This window comes from Megachile rotundata, chromosome 16, assembly GCF_050947335.1.
Source record: "Megachile rotundata isolate GNS110a chromosome 16, iyMegRotu1, whole genome shotgun sequence".
Classification (NCBI taxonomy): Eukaryota; Metazoa; Arthropoda; class Insecta; order Hymenoptera; family Megachilidae; genus Megachile; species Megachile rotundata.
In genome coordinates this window covers 6,932,784-6,953,145 of record NC_134998.1, presented here as the reverse complement: position 1 = coordinate 6,953,145, position 20,362 = coordinate 6,932,784, and the positions used below count along the sequence as shown (strand labels likewise).

Below are 20,362 nucleotides of genomic sequence, written 5' to 3'. Positions count from 1 at the left end.
TTCGATCGAAATTGGTTAAAAATATTCGAATTACACTGCACTACAATGCTGTTCTAGCGACATGTTCTTATTCAGACGTTCATTCGCAATTACAGGCTTAACCCTACTGTCTGACACGTGACGCACATGACGCACCCCGAATTTGGAGTTCAAATCCAATTACAATCTACATAATCAAGATTCGCTGAATATAAAAATATTCTCCGTTCCTTGATATTGTCCGATCAGTTCTGACTGACCCGACAAATAAATCATAAGGCAAGGTTACCTCGTAGCACTACATTGTGTGACAATGCTGTCGCGAGTACATTGGAACGAAGTTTTTCATGATTAAATTTTTTCCAAAGATATGATATACTTTAACTTTGATAATTTACTTTTTGGAAAATTCAGAAAATATGTCATTTCCAAATGTTTCCATATCGTGTATTAGTGCGGAGGTGCTCATGGTGCCTGAACTTGGCGCTACCTTTTATTTACGTGTCATGTACTTTTGTGGATACTCTTCTAAAACGTGGTGAAAAAGTGCGAGTCAAAATATGTGGTCATTCAATTAAAATAGGGTGAGCCGGTAGAGCCACTATGTGATGACATTCGCGAGGGGCACTATAGGACAGAGAGGCGGTACCACTAGTGCTCTTAGGTACCTAAAGTACCTAAGAGGTTAAATGTAACAGGGAGAATTAAACACAGTAGTAATAAGACTAGTCTCGTAACACCAACAATGTTTAATATAATTTAAATAACACAGTATTTAAGGTTTTCCCTTCCACAGAGAAAATCAGGCGTGTTTACGGAAGTCATCAACGGGGAGCAACCCTATCGTTGTCATCAGCTGTCGCTGCAGAGCAAACTGTCAGGGTAAACTTCACAGCGATTACCATAAAATGCTAAAGAAATGCGGCACATTAGATTTTCGATGGAGATTAAAACGCAGCCTGGTAGCTCGACGCCACCGGAAGTCCCGTGAAAGAGGAACTTGTTACTGAGTTAGCTCGCCGGAACGATGCTCAAGAAATCGATCCAGCTCCGTGAGAAACGTTTTCACCACTTCTGAGCGATACTTTTGCAAAAAAAGTCACTCTGAACCTTGTATGATACGTTAGATTTGCAAAATCGGAAATATTCAATCGGTTTTATGAACTTTGGAGTGCTATAGCGCGGCCATTTTAAGCGAGGCGGACACAAAATGGCGTCTATAGGCGTTTCTAGTACAAAATGGCCGACTGTCAGTTGCTGTGAACAATTGTTAATCTGCAAACATATGAAGTCAGATATAATTTAAAAATATTAGTGTATGAACTTCGAAATGATATTTATAGGGCATCCATTTGAATTGTGGCTCAAACAAAATGGCGTCCAATGGTGTCTTTAATACAAAATGGCTGACTATCAGTTAAAATGTACTATTACTAACTTGTAAGCATATGAAGTCAGATATAATTTAAAAATATCACAATATGAACTTCGAAATGATATTTATAGGACATCCATTAGAGTCGTGGCTTAAACAAAATGGCGTCTGCTGATGTCTTTAATACAAAATGGCTGACTATCAGTTAGACTGAACTATCACTAACTTGTAAGCATATGAAGTCAGATATAATTTAAAAATATTAGTGTATGAACTTTGAAATGATATTTATAGGACATCCATTTGAGTCGTGGCTCAAACAAAATGGCGTCCAATGGTGTCTTTAATACAAAATGGCTGACTGTCAGTTAAAATGAACTATCACTAACTTGTAAGCATATGAAGTTAGATATAATTTAAAAATATCACAATATGGACTTCGAAATGATATTTATAGGACATCCATTTGAATTGTGGCTTAAACAAAATGGCGTCCAATGGTGTCTTTAATACAAAATGGCTGACTATCAGTTAGATTGAACTATTACTAACTTGTAAGCATATGAAGGCAGATATAATTTAAAAATATTACAATATGAACTTCGAAATGATATTTATAGGACATCCATTTGAGTCGTGGCTTAAACAAAATGGCGTCTGCTGATGTCTTTAATACAAAATGGCTGACTATCAGTTAAAATAGAACTATTACTAACTTGTAAGCATATGAAGTCAGATATAATTTAAAAATATCACAATATGAACTTCGAAATGATATTTATAGGGCAGCCATTTGAGTCGTGGCTCAAACAAAATGGCGTCCAATGGTGTCTTTAATACAAAATGGCTGACTATCAGTTAAAATGAACTATCACTAACTTGTAAGCAAATGAAGTCAGATATAATTTAAAAATATCACAATATGAACTTCGAAATGATATTTATAGGACATCCATTTGAGTCGTGGCTCAAACAAAATGGCGTCTGCTGGTGTCTTTAATACACAATGGCTGACTATCAGTTAGACTGAACTGTTACTAACTTGTAAGCATACAAAGTCAAATAAAACTCAAGAACATAAAACTATCACAAAATGGCGCTTATAATAAATTTGTAGCTGAATCTTAAAAAATATACCTGCGTATTTAAATTGCAACTAGAAAAGTATCTCCACAGATACAGTACAATTAAAGTTATTTAACAAAATTCTTAAACATCTGTTCTCATAATGAGAACTATTGAAATCAATTATGTAAGCTATTTGACTCTCTACGATTCAACGTCTCTTTAATTTCTGAATTTCCGTGAATTTAAGTTTCTGTTCGGTTTATTTGTCTCTTTTTATTTCGCCAATCTCCGTCCCTGTTTCACGTTTCATTCACTCGTCACGATCTTCTTATCTGCCCCTTCTACCTCGTGCCCGGGAAATTAAGGTACAACTTTAATTGAGCCTTACCACGGGTTGCTCGCAGCTGGCGACTTTATTATCGACATTCAGCATAATTAAACCATCTGCATCTTGCCGAGTGACGAGAAGAGCGTCCTTTGAAGCATCTCGAACAGAAGGAACGTTTCCGTTTTCTTTTCATTTTATTATTCCATCTGGAGCGCTCGCTTTCAATGCTACTTTGAAAAATTGTTATTTAGAAGCGAGTTTAACGCTTTCCGTGTCACGTGACTCGCTATAAATTATCATTTGAAAGAAAATTATGTACTACGAAAGAGCGTCTCTCGTTTCTGCAGTACATTCTTCCGATTTTCACGTCTTCAGGTCAAATGTACGACTTTCCCCTGAACAGAGTGGGAGCTGGAATTTATGGTGTGCGAGAGATCTTTATGAGCTGCTAATTGGCAGGGGCATATCGGAAGCCCGAGAATTTCTTTCAATCTCTAACTTTAGGAACAGCTTTAAGAAATAAACTGTGAGAACAGAAAAATTTTACGTACAATTTTATTTACAAAATTACAATTTTAATTTGCTTTGCAGTTCGACATGAATGCCTGTGAATCTTCTGTTTGAAAATAAATTCTAAAGCTCAAAATTAATTCAGAACGTGATTTTTAGCAGAAAAAAATTATTTCAGATCTCATTTGCAAGTAATTGTTATTACAATAGACGATCAGATTGTCTATTAAAAATGTTTGGGCAGCCATTTTCTGTTTTGAGGTAAAGTGACACCCGCCATTTTGTGATACCTTAATCATACATTCATCAATTACTGTCAGACTTTTCATGTTTCGTTAGCAAGTGTCAGATAGGCAAGTTTCCGTTGAAAAAGGAGAGGGAAAACCATGACAACTCAATTTTGATGCGCAGAGCGTTTTAACAGCGTCATGAAAAACGCGAATATCCGTTGGAAAGTTGCGCGAGATCGGGTTAAAAGTTTCAGAGCTGCTCGGTCGTGACTATCGCGTTTCGTCGAATTATAAATTTCCCTAAACTCAGAAATTTCACTAGACATCGCGCACGTCTATTACACAACATTTCCTACGGCGATTCTCCCTAAATTGCTCGAGGAATCTTCTCAAACTTGATATTTAAATTTTATAAAATACGCCAGGAAAATAACGTATCAGACTTAATTTTTATACAATCATAAAAAAACAAGTCAATATCTAAAGCTTTTATTTTTTGAAAAAAAAAAAAAATATTTCAAACTGAATTTTTTTGTTCATATGTCAAAGAAATTAACAAAAATTTTCGAAGTTAAAAGCTGAAGATTTTGAAAGACACTTCAGAGTCAGCGAGTGGTAAGAAAAGATAGAGAAATAAAAAGAGAGAGAGACATCAGTCGAGGTTGCGACTCAAAGTAATCCAAGTAAGATTGCTTCGGCGAAGGACCGAGTCGAGATCGTTACTTTGACTATGCACTTGCCTGAAGCAGCTTTTAACAGGCGAAATAACTACTCCAAGGGGTAGTTTCTATCCCCTTCTGATGGCTTCAACCCTCCAACTAACCATAAGTGCTCGGACGGGAACATTACCATAAGCTTCCTCTACTTGTTGCCTCCTGCTTCTACACTGGGTCACAAAACACTCGAGCTTACATGTTGATTTCGTGAAATTTCATTGTCACAGAGCCCATAGTTCTCGGAAAGCAACCTCAAAGTCAATGTACAAATATTTATCAAGTTGCCATAACTCAGTACCATAATTCAATTTAATCTAATTTGACGATTATTTCATGACGAATAAAATGAAGGTTTTGACTGGATGAAAGGAACGATACAAAATAAACGTATGAAATACAAACGCGATAAGAATCAATGAGAGCCGTAAAGCATGGAGACGTAAGGGATGTGGAGAAGGTAGCAATGAAGAGAAATCGAGGATTTAGAAAATATAGGAACACGTTAAAATAGGAAGAGGTATATGGAAAAGGCAAAAGCAAGATTCACGGTACGTCGAGCGTGAAGAAATATGAGACAGGAATGAAGATCAAATTTGAAAAAACGTTCAGATCCTTGACATCCGAACCCGATAAAAATTGCTGAAGGCATATAGATAAAATAACAGAAACGCGAAAAAGATTACCGTGAAATATACTTTTAAATTTAAAAAATTCAGCAAATGAACGTCAAACGAAAACTGTCCTAAAAAGAGTATCAAAACTAAGAGTATCAGAACATATTTATCGAATTCACAAGAGATTCCTTGGTATTAACCGAACGGAAAACATCGAGCAAGTCCACGTCACGTTATTTTATTCGCCATGTTGCGCACAAGTAACGAAACAAAAAGCAGCTTCGTCGAGTGACCTCATGATCCACATTCGTGACAACGCGTTTTAACGTTCTGACGCTCGACCGCGTGGTAAACACCCCGAGAGCAACCCTCTCTGCTCTTTCCGGTTAAATATACATTTTGCCGGAAACCGACCACCCGCCCTACCACCCTTCTTTCACAGGGATGCGGTTCTTTCGAAACAGAACGTGCTCGTAATAATAAAAGCAACGATAATAAATAACGACCCGGGTCGAGACGTGTCCTCGATTTTCAACCCCTTCGTTCAAATGTCTTACACCTTGTCGCCAAACCTAAACAGTGCCTGACAGAAATACTATAAATTCGTTAGTTATGACGACATCTTTGACGGTAACCATTTTGGAAAACTTTCAACAAGTGAAGACTGACTGTTTTTAACTTGTTGAGAAACCAAGGAATTATAAAATACGGCGCGTGGTAATTCGATACGTGGTAATTTGACGCGTGGTAATTCTACGCGTGGGCATTCGGCGCGTGGTAAATTCGACGCGTGGGTATTCGGCGCGTAGTAATTCGATACGTGGTAATTCTACGCGTGGGTATTCGGCGCATGGTAATTCGATACGTGGTAATTTGACGCGTGGTAATTCTACGCGTGGGTATTCGGCGCGTGGTAATTCGACGCGTGGGTATTCGGCGCTTGGTAATTCGATACGTGGTAATTTGACGCGTGGTAATTCTACGCGTGGGTATTCGACGCGTGGTAATTCGACGCGTGGGTATTCGGCGCTTGGTAATTCGATACGTGGTAATTTGACGCGTGGTAATTCTACGCGTGGGTATTCGACGCGTGGTAATTCGACGCGTGGGTATTCGGCGCTTGGTAATTCGATACGTGGTAATTTGACGCGTGGTAATTCTACGCGTGGGTATTCGACGCGTAGGAATTCGGCGCGTGGTAATTTGACGCGTGGTAATTCGACGCGTGGTAATTTGATGCGTGGGTATTCGGTGCGTGGTAATTCGATGCGTGGTAATTTGACGCGTGGTAATTTGACGCGTGGTAATTCGACGCGTGGTAATTCAACGCGTGGGTATTCGGCGCTTGGTAATTCGACGCGTGCTAATTCGACGCGTGGGTATTCGGCGCTTGGTAATTCGATACGTGGTAATTTGACGCGTGATAATTCTACGCGTGGGTATTCGACGCGTGGTAATTCGACGCGTGGGTATTCGGCGCGTGGTAATTCGATGCGTGGTAATTTGACGCGTGGTAATTCGATACGTGGTAGTACGATGCGTGGTAATTCAATACGTGGTAATTCAAACATTAATCATTCAAACATCTTACAGCCTGCCATCAGCTCAAAACAATTGCAATGCCACTACCGAAATCCTAAAAATTCCTTTATAATGTAACGCAATTTTACAAGTAACTCTCCACCAAAAAATTTCTCAGACGTTACAAAATATGATCTGAAACGAAGAAAGAAAATTGGGGTTCTTAATCCTGTTTGGAGAATTCTTGCCGGAACTCTCAGCCAAATCAAGTCGCAGGCAGGAAAAAAAATGGCGGAGCTAAAGAGTGCTTCAATTCCCCGTTCAATTTACCCCGAGTTGGTAACCGGCCACTCGGCATTTATTCGTCGAATCCGAAATATTTCAACGATCGTTTGGGTGCACGAGGCAAGAAAGAAAATGAAGAAATTAAGAATTAACGCTGGCAGCCAAGGGGCCGTGGAAAATTGCGTCTGCTCGAGCTGCCACCAGCAACATGGTCCTGCGATTTGTTTGCGAAACGAGCGAGCATCCTGTATCCGCTCGAGATGTCTGCGGAGGAATCGAAGAATAATTGCTGCAGGAATCCTGGAAGCTCAGGGTGCAACGAGACGTTCGTACGTTACTGGAAAATTAACCGAATAATACGTACTGCAATATTTGCAACGATACTGAAATTATTCATACAATTTATTTTATTTTTAGTGTACACTGAAGCGGAAGTAGCGATGTTAGAAACAAAATGGCGGAGGCAATTTTTGAGTGCAAAGACGAGGACGTTTCAGATTCGCAACACCGGTTCGATTTTTCTTTTCCCCCCCTTACTCCATTTCCCTCTTTGCCATGCAGCCAGATGAAATATGAGTAAAATGGATAACGTGCGAATCGTGGCTGGAAAATGGAACACCACGGGGGTGGAAAGAGCGCGACAAAATGGCGAAAGAGCCGGCTCGTGTTTGGATTTCAGCCGGGTGATGATGATGCATCGTGTTCGCCGATTTCAATCCGAGAAACAGGAAACTTAAATATCGTTTTTGTCAAATCGTGACACGACAGTGTATTCCGTATCTGTGGAATTCGATTCGTTGTGGAAGGGTTTATGTCAAAGGTCAACTTGAAAGCACAGCATGGGACGCTGTGAAATGTCAGGAAAAATTCCTCGCTCATTTTTATAAAATACCTGCCTTTTGCAAAATATCTGCTTCGTTTAAGGAAGAAATCACTTCTCATAACTCACCAAATTAATTTGTCCATTTAAAAGAACGTACGTCGACTCCAACTGTAGCAATACTTCAAAATTTGAAATAAAATCCAACAAAGTTGTCATACAATATTAATTTTCTTGCGATTTAAAACTACAAATACTGACACTGTCAGACACGCGTGAAGATAAGACTCTCAAAGTGTTAATCAAAATGTCTGACAAAAGGTTCAAAGAACGACACCCGTTTGACGCACTTCCACATCCTGAAGAATTCTTTCCCGTGACAGGCCGCAAACTTCAGCTCAGACACCTGTTTCCCAATACCTTTTGAGAGGCTGCGAAGCAAGGCTGCCTTTGTGCGAGAATATACGAGAGGAGCTAATGGCTTTAGCCAGGAGAAGGAAAAGTTTCGGTAGCCTTTAGAGGCCCAACGAAACCCCATAAAAAGTATCCGCGTAAAGCCGTGACATAATTCTACTTTACACCAGCGGCGACCACCGCTTCGAGTACGGTCTTCCCTGACCTCTTTGAGTCCTGGAAAAAGGAAGCAATGGAGCGACGTGCTGGAGGAAAAGCAGAAACGCGGTGATAGGTGCCTTTCAATTGATAATCAATTGATATTCGATTGATCGTCAAACGAATTCATTCTAGTACTACTCTTATAATTAGTCAAGTCTTAGAAGATAATGATGGGTTATATTATTAGGGATTATAGAGGGTTTAACTTCATTTAAGTTATTGTTATATTATAGCATTATTTATTATTCACTAGTACTGCTTTATGAAGGTGAGTGATATTGGAATTAGTTGGGGATCATAACGTGGTATGGCACATGGTTCGGTGCGTTATAGTATCAAGCTTGATGAGTTCTACGTGTGGAGATTCGATGCGTGGTAATTCGACACGTAGTAATTAGGCGCGTGGTAATTCGATGCGTGGAACATCGGCGCGTGGTAATTCGATACGTGGTGTTCTGGCGCGTGGTATTCGGACGTGTGGTAATTCAATATGTGGTATACCGGGGCGTGGTAATTTAATGCGTGGAACTTGGTCGCGTGGTAATTCGATACGTGATACACCGGCGCGTGGTAATTCAATACGTGGTATTTTGGGGCGCGTGGTAATTCGACACGTGGAACATCGGCGCGTGATAATTCGATACGTAGTATTTAGGGCGCGTGGTAATTCGATACGTGGAACATCAGTGCGTGGTAATTCGATACGTGGTATTCTAGCGCGTGGTAATTTAATGCGTGGAACTTGGTCGCGTGGTAATTCGACACGTGGAACATCGGCGCGTGGTAATTCGATACGTGGTATACCGGCGCGTGGTAGTTCAATGCGTGGAACTTGGTCGCGTGGTAATTTGATACGTGATACACCGGCGCGTGGTAATTCAATACGTGGTATTCGGACGCGTGGTAATTCGATACGTGATACACCGGCGCGTGGTAATGAAATACGTGGTACACCGGAGCGTGGTAATTGGACGCGTGGTAACACGATACACAATAATGCAACATAAGTAACCCAATACGCTATAATAGGTAGCGTGGTAATTTGATACCTGTTGTATCAACATATAATAATTCAATTTCCAGTAATTCGACACGTAGTAGTTTGATATATAATAATTCGACACGCGATGATACAAAGCATGATAGGACCTCACCTGACCATACAACGCGTGGCAATATAACGCGTGACCTACAAAAAATGCCTCGATAACGTCCTAAATTTTAAACTTTTGAATAATTCAATCCAATAAATTCCTCGATCAATCTTCCATAAAATTATTATTAATAAATTAATTGATGTTAAGTAACAATTTTTTACCAATCTCAATGTATGTACAAAATCATATTGAATGATCAGCCCTTTACGCGCGATAAATTTACAAGGAAACAGCGGCTTCGTTAAATTTTTACAGCTGCAGTTTACATATCGTGCACCTGGGACATTAAATTTAGTGCAGTTTTATACCGTGTTAGTTGATTGAAAAATTAAGTGCTTTTCTTCAAGATGACTTATGGAGCACGGAATATAACGATTTATAACACCATAATTTCCTTCGTGCAACCTAGGTGAAATTCCGAGGAAAATGAAAAAAAATCTAAATTGAAAGCTATGTGCGAAGATACGAGAAGAATCAATGTACGTTCGTTGAAACGGGGATACGAAACAGTTGGAAGGAAGCGTTCAAAACTAATCGAATCAGGTTCAATTTCAGCGGACAAATAAAGAAGGATAAGGAGGAGAAACAGCGGAGTAAAAGTGGTAGTTAGACTAGTATCTAAATTATTCGAAATGACCAGTTAACGGGAAACGAGGGTGGATTAACCGCGTAAAAATGCCTTTTAATCTTGAGTAAGACCTCCAGATTGCGACACGAAACTCTTTACGGGTCTAGAAACGAACCCGGGCCAAGAAGTCAGGCAGAAAGAAATTACAACGGAGTGGATGTAAAATGCCAGGTGCAGTCAGAAAATGAACAAAAAAAATTCAAACAAAAGTTTTAGAAGCGAAGCTTAAAACCATTTAAGTAAAACAAGAGAAAATTTATTTTCTATTTCAAAAGATCATTCTCCCTCTAGAAAGATAGATGAAGTTTCACAAACATAAAAGATCTTAAAATAAAAAGTTTGAAATTGAATGAAAAATTTGGTGCAGCTCATAACTCTCCTTCAAACCAAAAATTCATTTCTTCGATTACCTTCCAAAGAAAGAAATAAAACTTCGAAGGCGGGAAGTCGTAGCGAACTAAAAATTGTCCACGTTTCCTGCAAACTCCTCGAAAACAGACGTAACCCCTGTCGCACGGTAAAACCATGAAATACTCCCTCTGTCAAGCTGCAGCAACATTATAAAAAACCTTCCCCTCAGAAAGGTCTCTTAAAAGCAGATAAGAGAGGAGCACGTGCATGCAAGCAACAGAGCAAGGCTTTCACGGCGATTGCTTTCCGGGCATCGTTTGTCAGCCGAGATGTTCAGCGAGAAATCATTCGACCCCTGATGCGGGGGTGGATTCACGCCGGGAAATCAAACCATCTTTATCCGCGCCCGTTAAAACGCTCTTGAATCAAGATGGAAAGAGATTTGTAGTCGTCTTAGATTAAAAAAACACAAATCTTACGGGGTTAAGTGGAGCTTGGGAATTGATTTAGAAGAATGTGAGGGGTTATGGGGGATTTAAGGGTTAGGATCTCTATTTGCAAGGATGGGAAGTTTGACGGGTGGTGATTTGACACGTTATTCGATACGAGGTGATTCGACGCGTGGTTATTTGATACAGGGTGATTCGACGCGTAGGAATTCGACGCGTAGTAATTCGGCACGTGGTAATTCAACGCGTGGTAATTCGACGCGTGGTAATTCGACGCGTGGGTATTGGACGCATGGGTATTCGACGCGTAGGTATTCGACGCGTAGGTATTCGACGCGTGGAAATTCCACGCATGGGTATTCGACGCGTGGGTATTCGACGCGTGGTAATTCCACGCATGGGTATTTGACGCGTGGGTATTCGACGCGTGGTAATTCGACGCATAGGTATTCGACGCGTGGTAACTCCACGCGTGGGTATTCGACGCATGGTAATTCGATATGTGGTGATTCGACGCGTGGGTATTCAACGCGTGGTAATTCGACGCGTGGGGTATTCGACGCATGGGTATTCGACGCGTAGGTATTCAACGCGTGGTAATTCCACGCATGGGTATTAGACGCGTGGGTATTCGACGCGTGGTAACTCCACGCGTGGGTATTCGACGCGTGGTAATTCGATATGTGGTGATTCGACGCGTGGGTATTCGACGCGTGGTAATTCGACGCGTGATAATTCGACGCGTGATAATTCGACGCGTGGGGTATTCGACGCATGGGTATTCGACGCGTAGGTATTCGACGCGTGGTAATTCCACGCATGGGTATTCGACGCGTGGTAACTCCACGCGTGGGTATTCGACGCGTGGTAAATCGATATGTGGTGATTCGACGAGTAGAAATTCGACGCGTGGGTATTCAACGCGTGGTAATTCGATGTGTGGGTATTCGACGTGTGGTAGTGCAATGCGCAGTAACCGTGCGCGTGGCGGTGCGATACGCAGTAATCGTGCGCGTGGCGCTACGCTGCACAGTAGCTATGCGCATACTGCTACGCTGCGCAGTAGCTCTGCGCACCTAACTAACTTCATACTAATTTAAAACGTAGTAATACAACGTATGACTATAATATGATCCTAGCATATAATAAAAAATGCTGCACCCCTAAATTGAGTAAGTCTGCGTCCAAAATAATAATACCTTCCTCTTTATTGACCATAAACTATAAAACTAAAATTTGTATGAGTATTACTGTATTGTTGGACGGATCAATAAAATGAAAGGATGAAACTGATATTCCTTATTGAAGAGTTATAGACTTCCAGGGATTCGGAATGGTTTGATCGATCGCCCGGAATCCTGTAGCATGATGAAATCCCCGCAAACCCTTCGGACAACACTCTCCCTTATTCTTCCCTAGCACTTTATGTGGCGAAAATACTTGGCATTCGCCAGAATTTCCACGCGAATGAAACCCGTTCAAGGGAAAAGTGATTTCAGGAAATTCTCGAGCACGGAATCTATCCACGCGTGATTACGTTTCATTTTGAACGGGGAATTTCTTGCGGAGTGAATTATGCGATTAATTAAAAATTGGAGAAATTGGACTAATTATTTATCCCCGTCAAAAGTAACTAATGAACATATATACATATATGAACGAAGAACCATATATGAATTCACTGTAACACATCTAATACAAATAACAATATGTAAAACGAAGTGTCTGTCAAGAATCGTAAATACACTTCGGAAGTGTCCCAAAAAAAGCATCGTCGTCTCGTATTTTCCTCTCGGTCCCTCAAGACCGGGAAACTCCGCACTCCTAGGGGAATCGGTGTCCGTTTTCGGTGAGTTGTCACATCACCGCAGCAGGGAGGCAGTTTGACAACTCCCGAGACTCCTTCGGGATGCAACGTGCCATCCAGAAACTCGGCTCCCTTGAACGACGATCCTTATTAACGATAACGACGTTCGACGATCTGACTTGGTATCGATCGATGAACTTGGAAATTTTCATGCGAACAGGTATTTCAATTTTTGAGAGGCTGCCGCAACAGTTATGCCTTAATTTATGGACACGAGGAGGCGAGGGTAACTCGCAGACAATGTTGAATTATGAAGCGTGCAGGCATCTTATCGATGAACGATGAGTTTACGAACTTGGTAAATTTGTTAGTTCATCAGTTCCCTGAATAGGAAAAGTTACTTCTAGTGTTTTTATCTAGGTTCAAAATTTTTTAGGCACATCAAACTGATTCGTATTGATTCATTAATGACAGGATACTAGTTGACAGTATTTTAATCATAAAAAATAAGCTTCTTTCGAAAAGTAGCTGAAAATAAGCTTCTTTTGTGATAGCTCTTTTGGATTATATTATCTTGAAGTGAATATATGATTTTTAATTTGGGGGATGTATAGATGACAACCCATGAGATGGTGCATTGTTGATTCCTATGGTCCCCAGAGTCGAATTACTACGCGTCGAATCACCACATGTCGAATTACCACGCGTCGAGTACTCAAGCGTCAAATTACCACGCGTCGAATGCCCATGCGCCAAATTACCACGCGTCGAATTACTACGCATTGAATTACCACGCGTCGAATTACTACGCGTCGAATTACCACGCGTCGAGTACTCAAGCGTCAAATTACCACGCGTCGAATGCCCATGCGCCGAATTACCACGCGTCGAATTACTACGCATCGAATTACCACGCGTCGAATTACTACGCATCGAATTACCACGCGCCGAATTACCACGCGTCGAGTACTCAAGCGTCAAATTACCACGCGTCGAATTACCACGCGTCGAATTACTACAAATCGAATTACCACGCGTCGAATTACTACGCATCGAATTACCACGCGTCGAATTACTACGCGTCGAATCACCACATATCGAATTACCACGCGTCGAGTACTCAATCCTCAAATTACCACGCGTCGAATACCTACGAGCCGAATTACCACGCATCGAATTACCACGCGTCGAATTACTACGCATCGAATTACCACGCGTCGAATTACTACGCATCGAATTACTACGCGTCGAATCACCACATGTCGAATTACCACGCGTCGAATCACCACATGTCGAATTACCACGCGTCGAGTACTCAAGCCTCAAATTACCACGCGTCGAATACCTACGAGCCGAATTACCACGCATCGAATTACCATGAGTCGAATTACCACGCGTCGAATTACCACGCGCCGAAGTTCCCATAGTCCCCAGAGTCTCCACAGTTCCAGACCCCCAGATTCCCTATATATCCACAGTTTCAGTCTCCAGTGCCAAGTTCGCTAGGACCTCCACAGTCCACAGTCCCTCGGATCCCCAGGTCCCCACATCCCCACATTCTCTACAGTTCCCGAATTCCCCAGATTCTCACAGTCCTCGGAATCGACATATTTCCTAGCTTCCCAGAATCCCTACGTTCACTTGGATCATGACAGTCTCTACTGTAGACAAGCCAGGAGTTGGCGCGTAGGTCGAGCCAGAGTAAAAGAAGCCACTCGCTCCACCTAACCACCGTGAACACTTCCAGTTACATTTCGGCAAATAAGAATAATGACCATAACTGCTGGACGCGATTCGCGCTATCTCGAGACGTTTGCCGACTGTCATTTTTGGTCTAATTGATGTGAGCCGATATACCGAAAAAGGCGTCCATTTTTCTATTCTGATAGTCTGAACAGCTCATGCGCCAACTCATGGGTTGACATCGGTAACTGACGATTTCTGTTTTCATATTAATGTATGTATTAATTATATTAATGTAAGAATTATACAAGTATATCAGATGAAAAGGTATGATTATAACCAACGTAATACTTTTTGCATTTCTCATTACAGAAAAAGAAATTGTTCCGGAGATTTACCATATCATCGCAACAAAAGATACCACTTTCCCCAGTTTGTTCGAACTCGCGAAACGAAACCATTGTTACCCCAAGTTTCCCTCTCCCCGAAGTGCACCGAAACTATTTTCAATTAAAAGCAGGGAAAAAGATACCGGAAGCTCGTATTTCTCCCTTTCTGCCGCGAGCCGCCGCGGACCAGCAAACTTTCGCAATTAATAAGTAATTCCTCCTCGCTTTATAGCGGCGAGGAAACTGTCATAAAAACTTCCCCGAGCCATTTCTTTCGGCCTGGCTCGCTGCCGCAAGAACAATACAAATAAATACCGAAGATATCGTCGCACAAGATCGATTCCATATTTCATCCGCCAACTAATTCTTCTCTTTTGTCCTTTGTACCGCAGGGAGAAGACTTTCTTTTAGATAAATGCAGCGGACGGAGAATGCTTTGCGCTACTTTCCTGTCTTTTGGGGTGATTAAGGATATGAATTTGAAAATTAATTTATTCTTAAATTTACAAATTTTGGAAGGTTTGTATTTTGACAGGGTTTGGAGGTTGAAGATTCGCAAATTTTATAACTTTCAAGTTCTCAAGTTTCTACGTTCTCAAATTTCCACGTTCTCAAATTTCTACGTTCTCAAGTTTCCAAGTTCTCAAATTTCCAAGTTCTCAAATTTCCACGTTCTCAAGTTTCCACGTTCTCAAGTTTCCAAGTTCTCAAGTTTCCACGTTCTCAAGTTTCCAAGTTCTCAAGTTTCCAAGTTCTCAAATTTCCACGTTCTTAAGTTTCCACGTTCTAAAATTTCCACGTTCTCAAATTTCCATGTTCTCAAGTTTCCATGTTCTCAAGTTTCCAAGTTCTCAAATTTCCACGTTCTCAAGTTTCCACGTTCTCAAATTTCCAAGTTCTCAAATTTCCACGTTCTCAAGTTTCCAAGTTCTCAAGTTTCCAAGTTTCCAAGTTTTCAAGTTTCCAAATTCTCAAATTTCAAATTTCTCAAGTTTCCAACTTCTCAAATATCAAATTTCTCAAATTCCCAAATTTTCAATTTCCCAAAATTCACAAATCCCCAAATTCTCAAATTTCCAAACTCTCAATTTCCCAAAATTCTCAAATTCCCAAATTCTCAAATCCCCAAATCTACTAACTCAAGACCATAAAAATCCCCAAATTTAAAAATTCTAAGACTTTCAAATTTCCACGCCTGTAAAGTCCAAATTTGTGTAACTGCACATTGCATTCACGTCACGCTTTCGGTCCTTCATGTAACTGGTATTGTAATCTGGCTACGCTAATTCCAGCAGCTAAACTTGTTGCTAAATTGCAATTTCGTCGGTGGAAAGTTAGGAATTCAAATATATGATTGCACAAATGAATCTCACTGAAATTTTGCCTTTTACAAAATTCAATAATATTTACAGTACTATTACTTACATCACACATATGTATATAAAACAACCCTGCTTCATCGTTTTTTATTGTCCCATTCGCGTTCTAAAATGTTGACGAAAAGAGTCTGAAATTGTTTTTCGATAAAGAATGCGTGTGCACGGAACAAGTAGCACAATGGCGGACGGAAGCTTGTACGCGTTGTGTTTGTGGATTTGTTTGGCAGTAAATCGAGCAGCACACCGAAAGTACAATTGATGCTGTTATTGAACCAATGCGTTTGAGCTAACCGATTCAAGAGAATTTCAAGAGAGGCGTTTTGTTACTGTTAACAAATCGGAGAACAAAAAGAACAAGCGTGAGTTAAATGTAGTTTATGGGTCTAATAAGGTTGAATGAATTAATGAAATAAATTAGGGTTTAAGTAAAATTCATAGCTCAACAGATAAAGCACTGTGTTCAGTAATTTTGCAATAACGAACAATTAGAATTATTACAAAAATTGTTACTAAAAAAAGAAACTTGCATTGAGATTAACACTAACTGCTCTAGCCTAAATTACACAAATGTTAACATTGAGTCAAGTGTGCCTCAACATCACATTTCTCTTGGATCTTAAAAATAATTCAAATAAATAGATGCTTGAATATATTTACTATTTATAATAAATTAAAAATGTATTTGTTGCTTGGATCTTAAAAATAATTCAAATAAATAGAAGCTTAAATATATTTACTATTTATAATAAATTAAAAATGTATTTGTTGCTTGGATCTTAAAAATAATTTAAATAAATAGATGCTTGAATATATTTACTATTTATTATAAATTAAAAATGTATCTGTTGCTTGATCTTAAAAATAATTCAAATAAATAGAAGCTTGAATATATTTTCTATTTATAATAAATTAAAGATGTACTTGTCACATGTCCAGATTGCAATATATTTTATATAGAGAATCCCTTCTTGATGAAATTTGTAAATAAAGGAGTAGTTATTAAAATTAATTGCAAAGGATTAAGAATAAAGAAATGAAAATTGTTCAAAATTGAAGTACAATGCTCCTTAGGGAAATGAAACCCCATAAGCAGACAAAAAATAGCGACGCCATTAAGTAAATAATAAAAATTAATTGCAAAGGGTTAAGAATAGAGAAATGAAAATTGTTCAAAATTGAAGTACAATGCTCCTTAGGGAAATGAAACCCCATAAGCAGTCGAAAAATACCGACGCCATTAAGTAAATAATAAAAATTAATTGCAAAGGGTTAAGAATAGTGAAATGAAAATTGTTCAAAATTGAAGTACAATGCTCCTTAGGGAAATGAAACCTCATAAGCAGTCGAAAAATAGCGACGCCATTAAGTAAATGAAAACGAAGAAAATGGTCGTTTTCATTATGGAGATTAACGCGAGTAAAAGTTAACATTGTGAAGCAACTAGAACGACACGTGGTCGGAACGTGTCAAGTGATAGGATGGATGACAAGCAGAGGGACACGTGCAAGAGACATCTAAACAGCTGCAAAGACAACTCGCATGACGGACAGTGTCTCCTGAACAGAGAATAGAACGGAGACAGGATCACGGGGAAGATGGACTCCCTTGCCTCTGGGGATTGTTCATAAATTATGGACGCGTTAATTATAATAGAGTTTCCGGACCGTTTATCGACTTGACGGGTTTAGTTAAAACATCCTGTCGACCATCATCTTTCGTTGTCAGAAAACGTTAATCGGTTTGGATGTTCATTGTGGAGAGATCGTTAGCGGATTATCAATAATATTGTTAATTGAAAAATTGATCACTTGACTGAGGAACTGAATTAGTGTCAACACGTAATTGTTACTTAAGTGATGATTGTACTATACAGTTTAAATAATTAACAAATCAAATTAAATAAATAGGTGTCAGATTAATCATCATCAAATTAAGAAATGAAATTAGTATCAAAACATAATTGATACTTAATTGATGGAGGGACTCTATTATTCCCTTTAAATAAATATTAAATTAAATTAATTAAATAGTTATCAAATTTATCATCATCAAATTGAGAAACTGATTTACTATCAATACCTAATTATTCAATTGACCTAACAATTAATATTACACGCTGTATTTATTGAAATAATTAAATTTGTCTCCTAAAATTTCTTAATCTTCCAAGACAGTAATTTTTTAATTTAATTTTTGAATTTCGATTTCTTAAAAAAAGAGTCGTTTATATTTTTGGCTTTTAAAGTAATTCGAGGAAATTCTTCAGTAATACTATAAATCTTAACAGAACGGAGATTCCAACTTCAAATTCAGTTTCGAATTGTCGACAAATCGGACACGTTAATTAATCACGTTCATCGAGTAACAACGTTTTGGGATTCGAAGCGGAACCAGCACGTTTTCGTTGCTTTTCACCGAGAATACTGTCTGAACATCGTCGCATAAAGCTTCGATTATGCGCTTCGAGCTAGATACACTGTCGGAGATATCGATAATCGAAGCATGAACGCTCGCACAAACGGCTGAATACTATCGAAGCCGAAACAGATATTGTTTCAACAATTTTCTGAAATAAATGGTACGTGACAGTGCGGTAATCTAATCTATACCGTTAATTAATACTATTCGGTATACTCGTATTGCTCTTAAACAATTTCTCAAATAAAATTATTCTTATCATTATACATTGCATCATTATACAATTGTATAACGTATCATTAAGTTTATAATAAATCATTAATTTCATTATGTCCACAATAAATTATTTCTTGAAACAAGATATATTTTATGAAATAAAAATTACACTATTCAAAACAAGCTTACACTACAGCATTGATATGTGGTGATTCGAAGTGTAGTAATTCGACGCGTGGTAATTTAACACGTGGGTATTCGGCGCGTGGTAATTCGATACGTGGTAATTCGACGCGTGGTAATTCTACGCGTGGGTATTCGGCGCGTGGTAATTCGATACGTGGTGATTCGACGCGTGGCAATTCAATATGTGGTGATTCGACGCGTAGTAATTCGACGCGTGGTAATTTAACACGTGGGTATTCGGCGCGTGGTAATTCGATACGTGGTAATTCTACGCGTGGTAATTCGATATGTGGTGATTCGACGCGTAGTAATTCGACGCGTGGTAATTCGACGCGTGGTAATTTAACACGTGGGTATTCGGCGCGTGGTAATTCGATACGTGGTAATTCTACGCGTGGTAATTCTACGCGTGGTAATTCGATATGTGGTGATTCGACGCGTAGTAATTCGACGCGTGGTAATTCGACACGTGGTAATTCGACGCGTGAGTATTCGACGCGTGGTAATTTGACGCTTGAGTACTCGACGCGTGGTAATTCGATATGTGGTCATTCGACGCGTAGTAATTCGACGCGTGGACATTCGCCGCGTAGTAATTCGACGCGTAGACATTCGCCGCGTAATAATTCGACGCGTGGACATTCGCTGCGTAGTAATTCTATATGTCATGATTTGACGAGTGAAAATTCTTAAAAACTTACACAATAACTCCTCATAAAATTGCCTCAAATAAAAATTTTAGCTCTTTCAAGAAATAATGTCAGTATCGTTTAAACATACCTATACATTAAAAATTTTCGAATTGCAAGAAAGAATCAAAGGTTTTCGGAATCCTCGAAAATTCATTTTGAAAACGTCGCGAGGGATTCATGTACCGCACAGAAGAAAAAATTCGCGAGCAGACTTTTCCGAGCCGTTTCAAAAAAAAAAAGTAAGGAAAGAAAGATGGAGAATTATGAAAAACATTAAGGGTAGAGCGAGCCACTCGTTAAAAAGTAATTGCGCGAACTGCTTCGCAATAACTGAATATGGAGGAGCGAAAGTAAAGCGAAAAGGAAACCGGCCACTGCTTTCTTCAGCGTTCGCTGAAAAATTATCATGCTGCTGCTTTTTCATGCATTCAAAAGTCTGGGTTCTTCTTTAGTCGTTTGAAGGTACGACTCTATTTTTTAGTACGAATTTCGGTTGGGAGATGCATGAATACCGTGGTATCACTAAAAAACAGCATACCAATAGCTGACACTGCTTTCATTTCGATTATTAATCACTGCGTGTTTTGGGGGAAATAGAATATTGGTTTGCTCTGAATTAAATTAAATCTGAATTAAATTCTCTCATTCAATATTCCCTGAAAACTATAGGTTAGGATACTTAGTTCCCATGGACCTCAGAGTCTCCACAGTTCCAGACCCCCAGATTCCCTATATATCCACAGTTTCAGTCCCCAGTGCCAAGTTCGCTAGGACCTCCACAGTCCACAGTCCCTCGGATCCCCAGGTCCCCACATCCCCACATTCTCTACAGTTCCCGAATTCCCCAGATTCTCACAGTCCTCGGAATCGACATATTTCCTAGCTTCCCAGAATCCCTACGTTCCCTTGGATCATCACAGTCTCTACTGTAGACAAGCCAAGAGTT

The 20,362-nt window shown here is 39.6% G+C and overlaps 1 protein-coding gene across 11 annotated transcripts in view; it reads right to left on the bottom strand.

Moving 5' to 3' along the window:
* Window positions 1-20,362, bottom strand: part of heph (polypyrimidine tract-binding protein 1 heph) — a 483,336-nt gene that overhangs the window by 55,836 nt on the left and 407,138 nt on the right. The window lies entirely within an intron of this gene.